The 5889-nt window shown below is 32.8% G+C and overlaps 1 protein-coding gene across 1 annotated transcript in view; it reads left to right on the forward strand.

The window, feature by feature from the left end:
• Window positions 1–9: 9 nt before the first annotated feature.
• The window catches only part of LOC108912757, a 25563-nt gene continuing 19683 nt past the window's right edge, over window positions 10–5889 (forward strand). Inside the window, exon 1 of the mRNA XM_018718136.2 lies at window positions 10–151. The gene's annotated coding sequence lies outside the window, so the exon portion shown is untranslated. The remainder of the gene's footprint in view (window positions 152–5889) is intronic.

Here is a 5889-nt window from a genome sequence, read left to right on the forward strand (position 1 = left end):
TGGATAAGGTATAGGTCGGGCTGTCGGGCTGTCCGATTTGGGACCGGTGTGGTGATTTACATAAGTAGGCTGTTGCGTTCAAGACCGAAACGTATGGCGTTGAGAATTTGACAGTTCGCTAAGACCCTCCTATCTACAGGGCGATTTAGAAGTGAGTGTAAAAAAGGGGGGGTGGCAAAACATAAAAAATAACACATTTTTTCCAATAGACCATGAGTCTGAGTCTATCGTTTGTTCAAATCATGGTCTTCAAATATGATTTTTTGTAAATCAAACTTTAGCCCCATCTTTTCCAATAAACAATGCATTGCGTTGGAATTTGGTACAGGTAAGTTTTTTGAGGTGTTGTCTATTTTTGACCGCCTGCCAAAGGTCACTAATTACGACCTTTCTCTGTGACATTTATTTGAGGTTAGATTCTTTACAGTACATTAGTAGGTACTATATATATGTCGGAGATGTCTTTCTCACAGGCCGAGTCCTTCAGACTTTGGAAATGCCAGAATTCTTTACTCAGGGAACTCTTTTATAAATTGTACCTAGACCATAAAACTTAGAAATAGTTATTTGTGAATTAAGCCGGTTATATTATTCCCGAGTTTTATGATTTCAAGCTTGGGTTTGGAGGGACTTACGGGTCACTCAACGTTGCCGCGGTCAAAGGACAGATAGCATTTACCTTAAAATTACTTTATAAGGGAATCCCTAGGATATAACGAATTTGATTGGTTCATTTAAGAATAATTTTGACCTGACGAGTGAAGAGAAGTACAGAGAGATGTACTGAAGGCAGTTCTACTTGAGAATTGAAGACGTGAGTACGCTGCTATTCTGTTGACCGTGGATTCGTTATGGGGCATCTGGTTGTTGTCATAAAACACCTCGAGAACTTTATTTGTAACGTTTTATTTTAAATCATTTTCATTTACGGTATTACTTATTATTTCGTGAAGATGAGTGACACGAGTAGTGATATTAACGCCCAAGTTAGCCCTACGACTCCGTCATATAAATTCGAAAAAATGCAATTGTAAATGCTCGAATAATATGACTATTCAATCAATTACAGTAATATAATTTAGCTTCCTTAAAAAGCTACTAATGTTAAATAAAATATTTTTATTCCGTTTCTCTGAAGGCTCATAACTTTTCAAGAGAGCAAGGAAGCTACCCTTGAAGAGTGACACATTCGTTTCCGGTCTTCTACATCGAAGAATAGAAGCTGGTTGACTTTGCGTCAGTCAATCGCGTTTTTCTTGAAAAACGTCGGGTGTTTCGAGAAAATATAATATAAAAAAAATGTAGTGGAAACAACCCAATCTCGAAAAAGATAGTAACTAACGACTTTTAGCATATGGTTAAAAGCTAACATCATTGACATATTTAGTAGCTTTGACAACTTATCTGTTAGTCCAATTCAATCGCAATTTTGCTCAAAAAAAAAAATTTATATATATTTTTTAATTTTTAATAAAAAAGTTATACCAATTTCAATTTTTTAATCGTTAATTTTTATGATTTAACACTAAAACAATTTTTTTTATGCCATTCGATTGATTATTTAAAATAATGAAAAGTTGCTTTTTAAATTTTGTTTTACGACAAAAATAAAAAATCACGTTTGCTTTGTGAAATACATATATATAATTCTATGAAAATATAGTTTATATTTTTTAGAGTAGATTGAAAAAACTATAAACTTTTTCATTTTTTAAATTTTGAAATCATCCCTTAACTTCTAGCCACCCTTACTCTTGTTAATTTTAATAGTTCAGGAAAAAGTCAACAGACCATTTTTATGTAGAATTTTATGCTCTACAACTTTTATAAGAAGCTTTTTTTCTAACTCTTACTCCTTTTAAGTTATCTTGAAAGCCCCCTTTATTTTTTCTTTTTCACCCCTGGCCGGGGGTTAAAAAAAATACTGTCACTTATTGTTATTATACAGGGTAGGAAAGTACCGATGGTCTATCTGAAGTTACGTGAGAGCGATAAAGTAAGCCATAGAAATCCATGCGATAGAGAAGGATGGCTATAATGAAGGCTTCTCTTTGTCACCGTCCGTTTCGCCCTTCCACAAATAAGATCCACTTCTTATTTGTGGAAGGGCGAAATGGGCGGTGACTATGAGAAGCCTTCGTTATAGCCATCCTTCTCTATCGCATGGATTTCTATGGCTTACTTTATCGCTCTCACGTAACTTCTGATAGACCATCGGTACTTTTCTACATTGTATATGCTCAAACTAACTTATATTAAAAATTCAGGTAAGTTGACCAAAATTGCGAATTAAAGGCCCATTTAATTGGACTATGAACCAAATTTCAATACAGTACATTGTTTTTTTGGAAAAGATGTTTGATTTAAAAAAATACGTGTGTCAAACACAAAAAACAAATCATAGTTCATAGAAAAAAATTGTCTAACCTTATTATGTTCTATATCCCCCTTATGTTTTTACATTAATTTGTAGATCACTCTGTATAGTCGAACTGTAACTAATAGAAATTCTGTGTTAAATTCGTAATAACCTTCTTTTAATGTTTGATTCTGTCAAAATATTAAAAAAAATTAAACAATCAGATAAACTGATGGCTTTTATCTGTTTTTTTTTTTTTTTTTCTTCAAGCGAAAACTACAAATATCTGGCTAGTTTCATGATTATATTTAACAGTCCATATGGTGGAAACGTTTTAACCAATGAGCAAAACTAGAAGAAAATCGGAAATGCTGAATTGAATCAGTTCTGCAACTTATTTTATTAAGGTTCGCATTGGATTAATATACAGGGTGTCAAAAAGTCACATTAAGTAGACATGTTCCTGCGAACTTACCTACTATTCAAGAATACGTTGAATTTCTTCCTATTTCGACTAGTATACATGTGCCTTGGGCAAAGATACCAGGGACCAATAGAACATAGAAAAATAATTTATTTTCCTGTGGACCGTAGGCCTATATTCTTTTGTTTTTGGGGTACATAGCTTCGTCGGGCTTTAAGAAAATATGACGAAGTTTTGCTTTATAAATATGGCATACCCGTAAAGAAATCTAACCTCAAAAAAATGTTACTGGGTGTAGGTAGCAGCTAGCGATCTCTAGACTAGAAGATGGTCAGAAATTATTAAAGCTCTGTGGCACCTCCAAAAACTTACACGTACTAAATTCCAATGCGTCGGTTTACTTTTTGGAAATGCTAAAATTTGATTTAAAAAAATTCTGTGGCACTTTGTATCTCAAAAACAAAAGACGATAGACATATGCGCATAGGAACAAAAAATTTTATATTCTATTACTTTCTAAATTTGTGGTACTTTTACCCAAAACGTCCTTTATATTTTCAGTGTTTCTTCCTATTTTAACTACATCAGACTCCAAGTTTGTTGTATTATTTTTTGACATCTTTCTTGTACTCATTGGAAATACAGGAGAAAATTTAATGGATAAATGTCAATGCCACCATAAAATTGACCCAAACACGAGTAAAAATCTATTGGTATTTTCAAAATCAATGACCTCGAACTGAGAATAGGGGCAATTTTTTAGCCAATCCCAAGATTTATTAAAGAAATTAACACAACTTCCTTGGAACACGTAAAAGTAATACATTTATTTGTACAACGTTTTGCAAAAATTGGAAATGTTGAGTACAGAAAATAATGTACATATTTGTTTTCCTTCTGATTTGATGTAGCGACCCAACTTATACACAAATAATTGTTTTGTCTACAGAAGATTAATGTTGTTCCACTACACGCGCTCCTTGTTGAACCAGACATCCGATATTTGTACTGATCTATCGAAACTAGGTAAGCTGAAGCTCCGTTACCTATTTATCCCGGTGATGGACGGGTACAAATATAGACGACCGATCCGCTGTTTGTTTATCCAGAAAATAAACGATGATTTGTTGATAGTAAACTTTGAGTTGTGGCTTCAAAGATAGCAGTCTCTGATATACTGCTTATAGAAGTGCTGAATAAATAATCTAATCCAGATTGTCTGCCGACGCGGTTACTTGTTTGCTTAGCGTCAACGCAGACGGAGCGATAACGTTCGGAAAACAGCAGCTCTTTCGTACAGTATGCGGAAAAAACACGGCGCTTTAACCAAAAGTAGCGAATCCAGAAATACAATAAAAATAAAAGGGCGACAATTTCTACCAAAATTTTAAGTTTTTCTCATTTCTCATGAAGAAAATTGATCTAAACTTTATTAAATAAATTAAAATTATTACATTTTTTCAGCATCTGAAAATCTTTGACGCAGACCGATAGTCCAGTCATTGAAGCATTTTGGCTACCATTTTTTTCGGATGGAATGGATTGACGTGAACTTTGAACTGTAGCTAGGGAATAGCCTAAAAAACAAACGTTATATAGTGGCCATGTGTGCTTTTACCCTAGGGGTGGATGCCACCCCTTCTGGAGGGTGGGAATTTTTTTATTAAAAATAACCTCACGATTCGATAGAGGAACGAATTCTAAGCGAAAAATGTTCTATAAGAATTTTTTGTGCAGTCAATACTTTTTGAGTTATTTGCACCTAAACATGTTCGTTTTTAGCCCAAAAAATGCATGTTTTTGAGCCATTTTTCGCGAATATCTCAAAAACTACAAGTTTTATAAAAAAAATGATCATAAGCAAAAATGAAGGTAATTAAATAGCAAAGAGATTGCTTTTTTTATTTTTGTAGATGGTATAGAACCCGAGTTATGACTCCCAGAAGTTGAAGTCAATTTCGAAGATAGCTATAATCGAAACATTCAATGTCCTGTAGCGGAAAAATTAATGGTTCTTCGAGGAAAATTTATATAACACTTATTAAAGTTCTTGAAAAGACCTTTAAATCGAGTGGTGGTAAAAGTCGTTAGCATGAAAACTAATGAAGTTACAATCAAAATAAAATGATTGTCTTGATTTTTGAGAAAAAAAAAGGTCGGTATTAAAATTAACGACTTGACGAAAAAAAAAAAATAAATAAACGTAGGTATTCCTTCTGCAATTTACTTTATTTATGCATTAACAGTAGATTCTGGGAATTTGAACGACTAAATTTAAAAAAAATTTTCATTTAGTTTTGAATAAAATTTTTCAATTTTTTAAAAAATCGCCTTTTTCCAAAATATTTCAAAAACTAAGAAGTTGAGTTATGACCGTTAGAAGCTCAAAACTTAGCTCCAAGACTGCCTTTCCTGAGCCCTTGTAGCTTACAAATCTAAAAAACGAAGAGCTAAAAAAAAACTGCAAATCACAGAACTTAAAGTGCTTTAAATTCCCTTTAAAATGGCTTTTTTGAGTAAATTTATAACTTTAAAATTACAAGTTATGGTAAAAAAATTCGAATTTTTACGGTAAAATTTTCGGAGCGGGTAAATTACCATCATCTTTGTGTATTTTGGAGCACTTGTGAACTAACTGATTTGAGTAAGTATTTTAATAATAATAATAAAATTAAAAAAATATATTATTTATTTATTATATCATCATACTCACATATAATTTTTATGAAATTTTATTTTTCTATAAGGGGTAGGGTTTTTTTATGAGGGGTAGGTCTTCCATAAGGGTTTTTTGGGTGGCTGAAAAGTTGCAATATATCATAGATCATTTGAAAACCAATAAAAAGTTTATATTTCAAATGCAAGTTAATGGGTCGTTGTCTACAGGGAAGCTGCGGCTAGTTGACCAACCCCTAGCAGTTCTGATTCGATGAATTTCAACAGCACTAACCGTAGATAACTTTAAATTATAACAAATTTTGAAGAGAACACTTTTATTTGTCTTAATTACAGCGTTAGGTGAAGTTTGAATCTATAATCGTCCTCCTGAGCGGCTGGTTGGGTTTATATATGATTTATTATCAGCTAGCAACTCAGCAGGCGATTT

The sequence above is a fragment of the Anoplophora glabripennis genome, unplaced genomic scaffold (genome assembly GCF_000390285.2).
Source record: "Anoplophora glabripennis isolate ALB-LARVAE unplaced genomic scaffold, Agla_2.0 scaffold883, whole genome shotgun sequence".
In the NCBI taxonomy this organism is placed as follows: Eukaryota; Metazoa; Arthropoda; class Insecta; order Coleoptera; family Cerambycidae; genus Anoplophora; species Anoplophora glabripennis.